The sequence below is a fragment of the Mauremys reevesii genome, linkage group 17 (genome assembly GCF_016161935.1).
Source record: "Mauremys reevesii isolate NIE-2019 linkage group 17, ASM1616193v1, whole genome shotgun sequence".
Lineage (NCBI taxonomy): Eukaryota > Metazoa > Chordata > Testudines > Geoemydidae > Mauremys > Mauremys reevesii.
The window spans coordinates 9587644-9603536 of NC_052639.1; the positions used below are offsets into that span (position 1 = coordinate 9587644).

Sequence of the window (15893 nt, forward strand, 5' to 3'; positions counted from 1 at the left end):
AATGTGTGTGTGGCGTGTGGGGAACTCAGACTCAGACTCTCCCCCACTAGATGAGTCCAACAGCACCTCCCACTGGTGGGAGAATCCTAAATGCCACCCTCCCCGCTGGTTACTCTGACCAGCTGATGGTGACAGCATGTTAAATCAACCCCAGCTCTCTGGTCTAGAAAGCAGCATCTAACCAGCCTTGTGACAGGTCCAGTTTGCTCGCTGGAGACATAACGGACCAGGAAAGAAGGCAAATGTCAGACAGGGAACCTCAGCTCACAAATAAACACCCTCAGGCTCCTCCTACACTGCGACTGGGCACTTGACTGACTTTCAAGCTAGCTAGCTCAGTTGGTAGAGCCTGATGCTCTTAATCCCACCATCATAAATCCAAGCCCCATGGTGGGTGGTAGCGACAGCCCTTAGGTGTCAGTCTTCTGCTAATAGTCACAGACCAAAATGAAACAAACTCTCTATGCTCTTCAGCAGGTCATGTTTCTTCCTCTCTCTGAGCTTCAGTAAAACATAAAGAGAGACCAAACTGACATTTGCATCCTCTGTTAAGAGAGGATTTTCTCCTCTTCCATTCTTCCCCAGGCAAGAAGAGGGGATAATAACCATTTAACGGATGTCTGCAAAGAGAAAAGTTTGGCTTTATAAATAGGACGATGATCAATTGTTCTCCATGTCCACTGATGGTAGGACAAGAAGTAATGGGCTTAATCTGCAGCCAGGGAGATTCACGTTAGATGCTGGGAACAGCTTTCTAACTCTGAGTGTAGTTAAGCTCTGGAATAGGCTCCCAAGGGTGTCTGTGGAGTCTCTGTCCTCGGAGGTTTTTAAGAACAGGTTGAACAAACCTCTGTCAAGGATACTCTGCATATACTTGGTCCCATAGACAACCTGCTCTGGCTCTGGTTCCCTCCTTCTGCTCCCTGCCTGGGCCGGCTGCTGTGGGCACTTGACCCCACATGGCCCTGACGCATCGTCTCTGCTAGGCCCTGCCTCAGCAGCGAGGGCTGGATTTCATCACCTCTCCAGGGCCCTTGCAGCCGTACAGCTCTGTAATTCGATGCCATCGCAATATGATATAAACAACAAAAGTGGAAACATCCCAATCTAACATCTAACAATTCAGCGTGAACTGACATTCCACAGCACAAAGTGACAACACGTAGGAGTGCAAAGCCCGACAGTTCAGCACCATGCAAATGAACGCCCCATGGGGCAAAATGACACACTGCACAAGAGCTCAGCTCAAACCAACGTAACACAAGGCAGTGCAAAAACCATACAACACGAAACAATGCGTCAGAGTGCACAGTGACACTGTGCAAAACAGCTCAGAGCGGGACAACGACACAGCACAAACCAACACAACAGAATCATATAGAAAGGTGGGGCAGGGAGGGACCGCGAGAGTCAGGACCAAATCTCCCTAGGCCACCCCTGACAAGTGTTTGAAGAACAGGGAAACAAAGGGCACCACAAACTTATGTTTTTTGGATGAGCCAAGAAAAGGGAGCAGCATTGTCCCCCTCGGGCAGCCCCTGTTCAATTCCAGGTCAGAAAGCAAAACTCTTCTGCAAGAATATCCAAAAAATATTGTGTTTCACTTTACTTCATAAGTACAGTTGTGTGGCAATGAAATGATAACCCTAAAGTTTCATAAAAGTGCAGGAAATATGGATGTATCTGAGAAAATGGCTTGGAATGAAGAAAGACAAAAAGTGATCAGTCGAGAGAACAGGCCCTGTTTCCCCCTGGTTTGGAACTTCTCTCACAACTACTGGAATAGAAAAGCTAAGCAAATGGGGTTCTATTGTTCCAAAGGAGATTGAAGTGAGGCCATTTTCTCCAGACAGAATTAAATGGTCATGTCAGGAGTGGGATTTGAAACCACATCTCTATGCAGAGACCAGAACACACAAGGGACTGGAAAAAAAATGAGTCTTATAACTAGCACTTTAGACCAGTCCACCATCCTGATACTACAAAGAATGTGACTTATCAACCCTAGCTTTCATTAATAGTTGATAAACTCTTTAGGGAGGTCAAGATGGCGCATCTCTTTCAACTCCTAGAGACCTTCTACAGCACAGCAGAATTTCAAACACACTCACCCAGATCTAAAGTTACCCGTTTCCTGGAGCTCCATGAGTTCTATGGTGTTGTAATCTCCCTGCTCACGTTTTAAGTGAACAAAAGATGGGTGCTGGCATTCTGAGACAGTAATGGTGAACCTCAAAATCCTGCCCTGGGGGCCAGACAGTTAAGCAACAAGCACCCACAACCTCTATCTTGATAGCCAGGGCCAGCTCCAGACCCCAGCGCGCCAAGAAGAGAAAGATCCAGCTTTCCCCAGCACAGTCATGCCTGCGGGAGGTCCACCGGAGCCGCGGGACCAGCGGACCCACCACAGGCACGTCTGCAAGAGGTCCCCCCGAGCCGCAGGACCGGCGACCGGCAGCGCGCCCCCTGCGGCATGCCGCCCTGCTTGGGGCAGCCGGATTCCTAGAGCCGCCCCTGTTGATAGCATCCTCTCTGGGAACAACTCACTTACCAACAGCTGGGCTGTGACATCTTCATTTCTTTGTTGTTCTACCACTGTAGTCCCCACTTTCCTATTGCTTGTCTGTATAATCTCTGTCTGGCGCTGTGATTGTTTCTGTCTGCTGTATAATTAATTTGTTGGGTGTAAACCAATTAAGGCGTGGGGTATAATTGGTTAGATAATCATGTTACAATGTGTTAGGATTGGTTAGTTAAATTTCAGTAAAATGCTTGGTTAAGGTATAGCTAAGCAGAACTCAAGTTTTACTATATAGTCTGCAGTCAATCAGGAAGTAAGGGGGGAATGGGAATGGGAATGGGAATGGGGGGGAATAGGAACAGGGAAGGGGAACAGGGACACAGACAAGCCTCTGTGGTGTCAGAGCTGGGAAGGGGGATCCTGAGGAAGGAAATTGGAATCATTGCTTGCTGGAAGTTTACCCCAATAAACATTGAATTGTTTGCACCTTTGAGCTTCGTGCATTGCTGCTCTCTGGTCATGCGAGAAGGACCAGGGAATGGGAGGGTGATGGGATAAACCCTCTAACAAGTATGTCTTTTAGGATGTGAAAAACCCCAGAACCAGTATAATTAAGCTGACCTAAGCCATGGTTAGCTAGTGCTAAATGAAAGGAAAGATTGTTCTGCCAATGCAGCTGTTACAGGGATGGAACCCCCCCCCCACTGTAGCAACTGTCTACGCCACAGCAGTATTTTAAGTGTAGACAGCTTTAGAGTGAGATCAGATCTGGCTCCATGGATGCTCAGACAACAGCAATGACAATACACTAATGCTTCCATAGCTGGCAGGATTCAAACCTGCATGAGGAAGACCCCAATGGATTGCTAGCCCATTGCCTTAACTACTCAGCCACAACTACTTGATGTACAGCTGTTTCACTACACAATGTTTCTGTTCTCACAGAATTGTCTCTGTCAAATTCCTCAGACCAGCTCCTCCAGCACACTCCTGGCTGTGCATTAGTGTAAGTGTGTCCATGGCTGAACAGCAAGAGTTCCTGCCCATTTCCCTTCCAGCTGGAGCAGGATGAGAGTGTGTTTGTGGTTAATGACATTGCTACAGATTGTTGTTCATTCCCCACACTGACAATTCAGACAGTCCCTTTCCTATTCGAATCTCCACCATATCATGGCAATAGCCGGGAGCAGGATTTCTCTGGGGCACTGAAATGTTTCAGGGGGTTGGTGCGTGAACTCAGCCTTGCATTCCATCCCTGATGTTTCATGGACTAACAACAGCAGCAGAAAGAAAGAGCCGAGCCAATATCTCCCTGGCAGGGATGCAGGTGACCATGTCCCCTCTGTCTGACCATTGCCATTGCAGGAGAGAAGGGTTCACTGGAATCAAATGCCCTGGCTCAGACCAGAGACACAGGGAGGTTTTGCTGTTCACGGATCTGTGCAAATGAAATTGTGTCTCTGTGTGAAATTGAGGCGGGAAATGAAACGTCCACATGGTGGCCCAGTGCCTTAAGGAATGTGGGTGAGGGACTCTGGCAGAGAAAGTATTTAACAGGAATTGGTGTCAATGTATTGCCCTGATTAAAAGCTATGGCTAAAAGGCAGCCACTGTTGTTAGTACTTGAACCTGTGTGGAGACACCTGAGTGGGTATCAAGTCCATTGCCTTAATCAGGGGTAGTCGATTATTTTATCAAGATCCAAATTTCTTGGTCAAGGTCCAGTCAATGTCTAGACAGCAGAGAAAATAATACACTGATGATAATAAGAAGTATATAGAAAGATTTTGCAGTCACTATGGGCATAACTATGATGATTGTTTCGTGTTTCACTCTTAATATCTGGCACCACCACTGCCTTTCCCTTTAGTCTTTTAGTTAACAAAGGGTAAAACTAAACATCACTTCAGATATAAGGGAGTGTTTGTGTTCATTCCTGTTAGCTACACAGGGGTTTGATGTAGCTGCTTTCAATCCTCCGCTCTGCCAGGCTAAGTAACATTTCAGGGTGTCACTGAACTGAAGGAGGGAGATCATTTTTTGACAGGTTACGCCTCCTCTTAAAGGTGTTTGTCTGGCTGGCAGCTCTGGTTCCCAGGTCTCTCCTGAGGGAAGAAAGTTTCTGTGCAAAATACCAAAACTTTTACCAGAGAGGAGGGAAAGGCCATGGCCACATGATGGGGCCAGTATGTTCCACAATATGGTTCTTTTATTTGGGATGACTCTGAACACTGACTGATCTCCACTCCCTTGGATTTGAAGAGATGTTTAGTTTTGCACTTGGGAACCTGTAAGGCTGAAGCAATTTTATGGATGGTGACACTACGACTGAAGGGTTATTTAATGTTGTAGAAATTGTTAAAAACACTGAGCTTCAACTGGAACTGCCTGTTATTAAAGGCTGGTTTCCCCACGTCAGTTCCATAAGCTCTGCTAGAAACACCCTGGGTTCTCTCCTGCCTCGGTGGGAACTGGAGGGAATCGTCCCCTGCTGCCCTTGGCTCCAGGCTGGTTTTTCTGGGGAGGGGACGTGGAATTGATTTGTTTGCTGTTGAGAAGGGAGCCGGGCCAGTTCTCAGGGAACGATAACTCCCAGCATCTTCCCAGCCCAACCCAGGCTGCTGCCCTGTCCCAGCCTCTGTTCCCCTGGGGGCCCTGCGTGTTTGACTCTAGAGCAGGCCGGGAGCAGCAGCTGAGGCAGAGGACAGCCTGGGCCGGGCAGATAAGAAGGAGTTTAGCAAGCAAAAAAGGTAAAATGGCAGTGGAGTATTACCTTGGACTCGACGGCATTTCCCCATTGGTCTGTCTGCTTTGGGGCAGGGACAATAACCCGTCCTGCTGCATTCGTTATTTCAAATGGCAGTTTAGGATTTTCATTCTCACACATGGTGCACAAAGCAGGACTCAACCTTTGCCGTAAACTAAACAAGCTGCCCACAGATTCTGGCAGCCACAATGAGCATTTGGGTGAGAGCTCAGACCTGCCCCTGTCCCAGAGGGAGGGTGTCATCTGTGTGGGGACTGGACCACTGACCTACCCGCTCTTAACTCCCAAACCTTCAGTAACTCTATTATCAGTGCCTGTGTGTGTTATTTAAACCATAAGAAAAACCACACTGGGCTAGACCAAAGGCCCATCTAGCTCTGAGTCTTGTCTTCTGACAGTAGCCAAGAGCAGGTGCCCCAAAAACCAGTCAATAAGGCACCACTGGGAATTGAACCCAGGATCTCCTGTTTACGAAACAGATGCTTTTGCCAGCTAAGCCATGGTGCCTGTAGGTGCCAAAAACACAGTGTCTGCCCACACCTGACTCCCTGCCATCGCTACCAGGGCCTGACAAGCTTTGCTTGTCTTTGGATTCTGCAAAGCAGAGGAGCAGGTGACGTTTTCCTTGCAAGTTGTGTGTGTGTGAATCTTTGGCCAGGTCTGCACTACAAAGTTATTTCAGCATCATTATATTGCTGAGGTGTGTGAAAAACACACAATGCTCCCTCGGTCGGTAGCTTGTGGCTGGTGTACACACTGCAATGCCACATCTGGCGACAAAATTGCCCTCTTTTGGTGACAAAATAAAACCACCTCGATGAGAGGTCTAGAGCTTTTTGTAGCAAAGTTAAAGTAACAGAGAAAACGCTGTTCTTCATTATATCACCATAACTGGCCTTCCCCAGTATCCCACAATGCCTGCCGTGAACTCGCCTGCCCTGCATTCCTGCTACAGAGCCATGGGGCCCTCCCCTTTCATCGCTCTGGGAAGTTCTGACAGCTGAGCCTGCTGCTCTGCTCCGGCAGCCAGGAGCAAATCACTGCCGTGGATGCTGCTCTCTCCCACCCTGCGAACACAGAGCAGGGTGGTGGGAACTTCCTTACATGGGGGGGGCACCGGCATCTGAATGTGACACCCCCATGACACCCCTTCCCTCGAGGAGGCTCTTACCTTCTAAACAGGGACGGCTGTTTTCTAGTAAAATCACTAAAAGGGAAGGAGAAAACTCGAAAGAGGTTCCTCCTGGCGCTCACGTGCCTGAACCCCAATATTCCCCCAGTCCTCAAAGAGAGACCTGGAGAAGGAGACTTGCTGAAGCAAAGCCACAGGGGTCTCTGAGGTTTCCCTGGCCCCTCGCCCCTGTCCTGCCTGGCTGATGTCAGCATCTCTCTGTGAGGTCACCACCTCCCCACCACCTTTGGCCAATAGCCTGAGGTCCTGCAAAAGGCCTTTGTGATGTCACTGCCACACCCCTCCCTTGCTGGGCTAATGTCCTGCCCCTGGCCAGGCACTTTGGAGGTTTGAGCTACTCCCTGTGGATCACCCCACTCAAGGAGCGTTCGTTCTAGGCAGCAAGCCGGTAGTTTTGGATCATCTGCACATTTTGTCAGCTCACTGTTTAGCAGATCATTTATGAATATGTTGACTAGTCCTGGTCCCAGAACAGACACCACTAGTTACCTGTTTCCATCCTGAAAACTGACCATTTATTCCTACCCTTTGTTTCCTATCTTTTACCCAGTTATTGATCCACGTGAGGACCTTCCGGAGGTGAAAGTAAGCCAGTATGTTCCGGTATAGAGAACCGGCAAGAGCCAGTACGCTGTGCCAGCCCCGCCCGGCTTCCTCAGGCTGGTGATTTTAAGGGCCCAGGGCTCCCTGCAGCGGCCGGAGCCCCGGGCCCTTTAAATCACCTCCCGAGCCCCCCTGCTGGAGCCCCGGGGAGCAAATCACTGCCGTGGGTGCTGCTCTCTCCCGCTCTGCGAATACAGAGCAGGGGCGGCAGAAGCTTCCTTACAGTGGGGGGGGGGCACCATTGTCTGAACTGTGGCACCCCCATGACACCCCTTTCCTAAGGACCCCCACTCACAGCACCTCTCCCCCCGAGGCCACACCCACAGACACCTCTTCCCCAAGACTGCACCCTCCCCCCCATCATTTGTCCTAACAGCCAGTAAAGAGTGGTGGGGCCATGGCCCTCTAAACCCCCTGTTCCAGCCCCCCTGACATAGAGATAAGCAGGCAGCAGTGTGTACATGTGTGTGAGACAGAGAGTGCTGTGCTGAGCTGAGCCAGTGAGAGAAGGGGGCTGATGTCGGGGCTGTCCCCTGCCTCAGGACTGGTCGCTTCCAGCAGCTGTCTGAACTTAGAGACAGTGTGCGACACACTCACTCTTCTGCAACGCACACACTGTCTCTCCCCCCACACACACATGCTCTCTACCCCACCACGCACATTGCAGTTGGAAGGCAGCTGGCAATCTAGTAGGATGCCCATGGAACAATGGGATAGAAACCTGCATCAGGTGATGCTGTACCAGCCCGTGAGGCATTGCAAACCCTTCCCAAAGCACCCTGCAGCCAGTTGCACAGTGGGATAGCTACCCACAATGCACTGCTCTCTATGACAATCCAAGAGACGCTAGCATGGATGTGCTCTGGTGACACAGGGGCATAGGGTGGACATGCAACAGCTGTTCAATTAAAACACTTTAACTAAAGCCAGGTTATTGTTTCATGTAGACATAGCTTAAGAATGCGACAAGACCCAGCTCCATTGAAACTAAAGTACCACAACTTACTGTGCCATTCACAGGATTTGAACCTGCACAAGGAGACCCCAATGGATTTCTAGTCCATTGCCTTAACCACTCAGCCACAACCACTTGCTTGATAAGTGGCGCTCACTGCACTCTAGTTCTGTTCTCACTGAGTGATCAATTCCAGTTGTTTCCTCAGACCAGCTTCCACAACACACACACTGCTGTGCCCTTGTGTAAGTGTGTCCATGGCTGAACAGCAAGAATTCCTGCTCCTTTCCCGTCTGGCTGGAGCATGAGGAGAGTGTGTTTGTGGTTAATGTTGTTGCTGTAGATTTTTGTCCATTTCCTGCCTCGATCATTCAGACAGTCCCTTTCCCGTCATATCCCCAGTACATCAGTGATTGCAATAGCAGGGGGCAGGTGTTCTCTGGGGCACTGAGCTTTGCCAGGGGGTTGATGGCTCCTTTCTTTCCTCACCCTGGAGTAAACTCGCTTTTTATTCCATCCTTGATGTTTCAAGGAATAACAACAGATGATCAAAGAAAGAGGTGGACAGGGTAGGTCTCAGGGGAGGGGCAGAGAGGTGTGGGCGATGGACAGGGGAGGGGGCAGAGAGGGGGGGCAGTAGGCAGACCTTGGGGTAGGGGGTTGAGAGGCGCGAGGAGGCCTTGCGGGAGGAGAGGAGCGAGCGATCAGCAGGCCTCAGCCAAAGAGCAGGGGTGGGAAGTGGCCAAATGGGAGTGAGGGTGGAGCACAGGGGGGGCCTCGGAGGGAGGAGAACGAGGGAAGGGGGTGGAGGGGGGGACAGCACCACGGTCTGGGCAGGGGCCGCCCACAGGATTCAGGGGGCCTGGGGCAAAACAATTTCAGGGGCCCCTTCCATAAAAAAAAGTTGCAATACTATAGAATCCTGTATTCTCCTGGGGTCCCTGGGGCAAATTGACCCCCCCCGCCCCCCTCTGGGCGGCCCTGCCCTCAGCCTCTCCCTGTAAGTCCCCTGCCCCCTAGACTCTCTCCAATTTGTTTCTGTAGTGTGTGTGTGTGTATGTGGGGAACTGGACGCAATGCTCCAGATGTGGCCTCAGCAGTGCTGACTAGAGGGGAATAATCACTTCCCTCCATCTGCTGGCAACGCTCCTACTAATCCAGCCCAATATGGCCAGTTACCCATATTGAATGCAGACACAGCAATATCTGATACATTGGTTCCTGTCCATTCAGGAGGTTATTTCCCACCTATTCATAAATAATGAAGCTGTGTTAGAAAAATAGGCCAATACAAGCCTGTTAGCAAGACTAGGCCCTTAGCATAGGTAGACTCAAGGCCCTTAGCATAAGTAAAATCAAGGCCTTAAAATGCAAGCAGAGAGAAAAGCCTGTGTCAGCTATTATCAGCTTATGCTTGGTTTGTACGAGTTCATGCTTATCAGCTAGGCCCACGCTTGGCGTAACATATGTGCAGCTGTCTTTTTCTGCTTATGGCCAAAAGCAGTTAGCCTAATGGGTCATCTTCTCATGCATGAAGCCAAGAGTAGTTAGTATGATAGTATAAGGGGTTAAAGGGGATATCTTATGTCTTCCTTACAATGATAAATGTATCCGTGCAGCTGCACTGTTATCATGATGGATGTATCCGTGACAGTTATGCATATCTTGTTCCTTTTTGATTGATATATGTATTCTATGTACTTCAATATTCCCTATAGATACATTTACAGGACCTATAGGGTCAGCCAAGTAACGCAAATAAGACGTCAACAAAGTTGTTTGTTTCGGGGTATAAAGGTACGCCCATCCGGCCATGTAAGGTGTGTCTCTCTCGGGCATTAGCCGGGACGAGAACACCCGCTCAGCTGATCGATCAATAAAACTAATGGTACTCGTCTTCCTGTTTCCGTGCCTCCTTGGTGTAATTGGGTAAGCTCCGGGGAGAATCGGGCCCTTTTGGCTAACAAATTGGCGACTCCACGCCGGGACTTCTCTCCCTGTTGGGGGCGTTGACCGGCGGCCGAGGACGGCTCAGGAGAGTGGCCACCTCGAGCTATTGGTTTGCTCGAGCTCCGGGTCGCCACAATCGACCGGGACGGCTACGCCCCCTCTATAGAGAACTCCAGCCGACACGGAAGCAAGACAGTACCAGAAGAGGGGAGTCCACCTGCCGGACGCGGCCACTCCGGGCGCGGTAAGTGCGTTTACCTCTTGGGTTTGAGGATTAACGCCCCCGAAGAGTGAGGGTTGGGACATTGGGCCCCTAATGGTAAAGGAACCCACAGATAGGAAGGTGTGTGGGTAAAAATTTTCTGACTAAGGCACCTAGGTTCAGGCACGGCAAATGTATAACTTTACTAACTCCACTGATTCGTGGACCGTGCTGAATGAGTATTGGAATGTAAATACTACCCTCTTGTGTTTGTTTGCGATAGTAATACTTGTGTTTTACATTGTACTGACAACTTGGAAACCGCGGTTGCACTAGCCTGGTCTAGGACTTAAGCCAACTCTAGCCGCCCCAAGACTTCCGCGAGGGGAATTTCCCCCGGGACCGGAATATCTTGAAAGCAAGGGGAGTTGGCCGAACCCGTGACCAGGCAGATATCTAGGTGTAATGGGGTCCGGACAAAGCATGTCTACCCGGACACCCCTAGGATGTATGTTAGAAAATTGGCCGGAGTTTAGACGCCAAGCAGATTATGGAATGGTACTGTGTAAAGATAATCTGGAAAAATTCTGTACCTTAGAATGGCCAACGTTTGGGGTGGGGTGGCCCGCAGCGGGAACACTCAAACTGGAAACAGTGCAGGCTACACATAACGTTGTCACTCGGGATGGGCATTGGGATCAATACCCCTATATAGATATCTGGCAGGATCTCGTGGCCAATCCCCCCCCGTGGCTACGGGAATGCAGAGCACAAGCTATCAGAGCCTTATTAGCCCGCGCCCCTGTTAAAAAGCCCTGTCCCCCTTATGATACCCCCCGTCCGCCTGCCGTGCTTCCTTCTGCCCCTGACCCAATGCTTCCTCCCCCTGTATATCCTGGTCTCCCGGTCTTGGCAGCTGCAGCAGCTCCACAGGCTCCAGCTCTCGCTTCCCCTCCCCCGAAGGCGGAAGCCCCGGCCGTAGTGGTAAAACCCTTGCCTGACACACAGGAGGCTGCAGGGATAGACTCGGCCACAGAGCTAGGGGATGAGCCGTCTGTTTCAGAGCACTCTGATAAGGGTGACTCAGTGGCAGACCGAGTTAAACAGAATCCTAGGACAGGCCTCAAGGCGCAGGGGACAGGGAGCTCCACGTTTGTTGCCCCTTTCGGGGACTCCCCGGGTAAGGCTGGCCCAGTTTTTCAGTGCCCTTTACGGGAGACTATGCTTCCTGGCGGTGATGGGGTACTGGTGTCCTGACTATGGTATATGTCCCCTTCACCACCAGCGATCTGTATAACTGGAAACACCAGAATCCCCGTTTACGGAAGATCCTGCCCGCTGACTGCCGTTTTGAGATCTTGGTTACAGCCCATAAGCCCACCTGGGGGGATATGAGGGTTGCCCTAGATACCCTTCTTACTGCAGAAGAGAGACGCTTAGTTTTCTCCCAAGCCCGTAAGTGTTTACGAGAATCGGGGGTGCGGGAAGAGGATTTAGCTGAACGGCTCCCTACTGCACCACCCGACTGGGGACATACAGCGGCTCCAGACATAACAAAACACCATGACTATGCCGTGGCAGTGGTACAGGGAATGAAACGCTGTATTCGGAAAACCACAAATTGGGCTAAATTGTATAATGTGAGACAAGAGAAAAATGAAAATCCAGCCGCTTTTTATGAGCGCTTGTGCGATACCTGTAAAAGGTATACTGACCTCGATCCAGAGACTGCCAATGGAAAGCAGGTATTAATCCCCCTTTTCATTGGACAGTCCTATGAGGATATCAGAAGGAAATTACAGAAGCTAGATGGAGCTGCAGGCAAAAATATAGAAGAGCTCCTGGGGATTGCGGTGAAGGTTTATGACCGCAGGGATGACAAGGAGCAGAGGAAAGGGGCTCGCGTACTGGCTATGGCCCTGAGAGAAGGAAGAGAGGAAAAGGGGGGCAAGGGACAAGGACGTTCAGGCTCAATTGGTAGGGGAAAGGGCTCCCGGTTGGGTCGGAATCAGTGTGCCTACTGTAAGGAAGAGGGACACTGGAGAAATGAATGCCCCCACCGACGGGTTAGGGGAGAGGGACATAAGGATGGGACTTCACCCGTGCCTGTTTTCTATGGTGGCACGGGGGAAGGGGCTACCCTATAGGAGGCCGGGGGACCCAACGGCCCCTCCTGGCAGCACAACCCGCCAGTCTGGATCCCACGGTAAAAATTAAGGTAGAGGGCCGCCCGATTACAGCCCTTATTGATACAGGGGCTACTCTTAGTTTACTACCCCTCGACACGGCACCACGAGCCAGAGCCCAAGGGTGTGTCACGGTCCAAGGAATAGAGGGGCAGCACATTACACTAAAGAAAACCCTCCCCCTCTTAGTGAAAGTAGGGGACCGCCAAGTATCCCATCAATTTGTTTGCAGCCCTTCCTGCCCCATTGCGCTGCTAGGGCGAGACCTCCTCACTAAATTACAGGCGGAGATCTCGTTCACTAATGGGGCTATGGAGGTTAGGCTCCCAAAACAACAAGCTTCCAACTATCAGATGGCCCTACTTAATGCTGCTGTAAAACCTGCCCTAGCACACCACGGGGTTGACGAGGCTTCCCTGCCAGGCATCAATGCCAGAGTTTGGGCTGAGGAGGGAGGTCATGCCCGTGCCAAAAATGCCTCGCCGGTACACATCACCCTTAAGGAAGGGAGTTGCCCCGTCCGAATCCGACAGTATCCCCTTAAGTTGGCCACTCAAATCGGGTTAAAACCTCTGATCCAAAAGTTTGTACAATGTGGGTGGCTAAGGGAGGGCACGTCCCCGTATAACACCCCGATAATGGGAGTGCCTAAGCCTAACGGACAATACCGGCTCGTGCAGGATCTAAGGCAGGTCAATAAGCTAATAGAGGCGCCTTATCCTGTTGTCCCAAACCCCCACACGATTCTAGGACAGATACCCAAAAGCCATGGTTGGTTCTCAGTGATAGATTTAAAAGACGCCTTCTTTTCCATTCCCCTTGATCAGGAATCTCAAAAGCTGTTTGCCTTTGAGTGGGAGGATCCCGACACCCATTACAAAGCCCAATACCTCTGGACTGTTGTTCCGCAGGGGCTTACCTGTGCACCGGAAATTTTTGGTAGTCAGCTACGGAGGGACCTTGCTCCCTTCCTAGCTCGACACCCTGCGTGCAACGTAGTCCAGTACTGCGATGATTTACTTTTAAGTACTGAGACAGAGCAGACTTGTAAGGAACAAACTGTAGAACTCCTTAACTTCCTGGGGGCACAGGGATACAAAGCCTCTAAGGAAAAAGCACAACTGGTTAAACAGCAGGTCACTTTCCTAGGGTACCGCCTTAGTCAGGGGAGTCGAAGTTTAAGTAACGATAGAATCCAGGCTATACTCGACAGCCCTCAGCCCCAGAACCCCAGAGAATTGAGAGCTTTCCTGGGACTGACCGCTTTTGCCGACTCTGGATCCCTGACTATGGGGGAAAAGCCAGACCCCTATATGAAGCCCTAACTAAAGAAGGTCTGCTGCATTGGAAGTGGACTAAGGACAAAGAGAAAGCATTTCAAGAGCTTAAAAGAGCTTTAATTCAGCCTCCTGCTCTGGCTCTCCCAGATCCACGGAAACCATTTACTTTGTATGTCCACGAAAGAGCCGGGGTAGCGTCTGGGGTCCTCTGTCAAAAGTCAGGACCGACCTGGAGACCTATCGGCTATTATTCCAGAGTCTTAGATCCAGTTGCCAGGGGATGGCCAGCCTGCTTGCGGGCTGTTGCTGCAACTGCTCTCCTCGTACAGGAAGCCGAAAAGTTAACCCTTGGTGGGGATACTGAGGTTGTGGTGCCTCACGGAGTACCACAGATACTAGGAACAGGGGCGGGGGACAGACACCTGAACCCCAGTCAGCATACTAAATATGAGGTGGGACTTTTACTAGCCCCGAACCTCACCTTTAAAACAGTCAGTTCTCTCAACCCAGCTACCTTGCTGCCTGACCCTCAGGCTCCCAGTGGTGCTGTTGATCCGACCCATGACTGTGTCGAAGTCCTGCAGCAAGAGACTAAACCCCGTCCCGATCTTTCAGATTTGCCCTGGCCCAACCCTGATCTCGAGGCATATGTCGATGGTTCTAGTTATGTGCTACATGGGAAGCGGTACACAGGGGCTGCTGTGATAATTAAAAGCACAGAGGTGGTGTATCCCTTTAAACTCAGCTCCTCTCTATCCGCTCAAGCAGCAGAACTAGTTGCTCTCATCGAAGCTCTTCGCAGGGCTGGGAAGACCATAAATCTATACACTGACAGTTGCTATGCGTACATGGTAGTACATGCTCATGGGACCTTGTGGAAAGAAAGGGGTTTCATTACAGCCTCGGGCCAAAGAATTGCCCATGGGACCCTTATCAAATTGTTGCTTGAAGCCTTAATGCTTCCCCTGCGGGTCGCCGTCATCCATGTCCGTGCACATGGAAAAGCTCCTGATGCAGAGCAGCGCAAGTATAATCGTTTGGCTGATCTGGCTGCGAAGGAGGCAGCACGCAGGGGAACTGTGTGGCTTCTTTTAGTTCAGGACACTGAGGCCGAAACTCCTGTCCCCCGTTACACGACAGAGGAGGTATCCTGCGCCCAAGCTGCAGGGGCCCGGCAAACCCCCTCTGGGTGGTGGAAACTACCCGGGGGAGAAATATTCGTACCCCGTCCGGTGCTCCAGGAGATTCTTCAATCCCTGCATAAAGAGGGACATTTAGGATCGGGAGCGATGGTTGATTTGGCTGCCCGATCCCTTAGAGCAGTGGGTATGCATACAGAAGCCCAGAGAATTGTCAATAATTGCTCTGTTTGTCAGCGCACTAACCAGAAGGGATCTGGCCCCCCTGTTCCACTGGGAGGCCGACCCTGGGCTGCCTACCCCTTTCAAAGGTGGCAAGTGGATTTCGCTGAAGTACCCCCTTGCCGAGGCTACAAATACTTGCTTGTTTTTGTTGACCAGCTTACCGGGTGGGTGGAGTGTTTCCCTACCCGACACTGTCAGGCTCGAGCAGTTACTAAGGCCCTGCTACATGAAATACTTCCCAGATACCACCTCCCTGAAGTAATTGAGTCAGATCGGGGAAGTCACTTCATCTCCCAAGTGGTCCAACAGGTAGCGCAGGCCCTTGGTATCCAGTGGAAGCTGCATACTCCTTGGAGGCCACAAAGCTCAGGCCAGGTGGAAAGAATGAATAGGACTCTCAAAGATACTTTAACAAAGCTCTGTATAGAGTCTGGTTTAAAGTGGCCTGATGCCTTGCCGCTTGCGCTCACTCGCATTCGAAGGGCCCCCCGTAAGGGTCTGAGACTCTCACCCTTTGAGTTGGTTTTCGGGTTCCCTCCCCGAGTACTCATCCCCGGGTTCCGGGAAAATGTAAGCTGGGAGGTAGGGAACGACTCTTTGTGGAAACAGGTCTCTGCGCTGCAATCTGTCTTGTTTCAGCTACACCGATACGCAGCACCCTTCCAGGCCCTTCCCTTGGATCGACCCGTGCATTCGTTCCAGATCGGTGACCGGGTCTTTATCAAGAAGTGGAAGCGTGATCCTCTCACAGCACGGTGGGAAGGCCCACATACTGTTTCGCTCATCAGCCAAGCTGCCGTCAAGATTCTTGGAAGCGACAAATGGACGCACTGCACGCGAGTTAAACGCTTTGTTAGCTCGGATCCAGAGGAC

At 50.9% G+C, this 15893-nt stretch overlaps 1 non-coding gene and 1 pseudogene across 1 annotated transcript; one reads left to right on the top strand and one right to left on the bottom strand.

Moving 5' to 3' along the window:
* Positions 1-15893, top strand: part of LOC120384957 — a 394265-nt pseudogene that overhangs the window by 52146 nt on the left and 326226 nt on the right.
* On the bottom strand, positions 5722-5795 carry TRNAT-CGU. Its single transcript has one exon. It is a non-coding gene; the product is annotated as a tRNA-Thr (tRNA).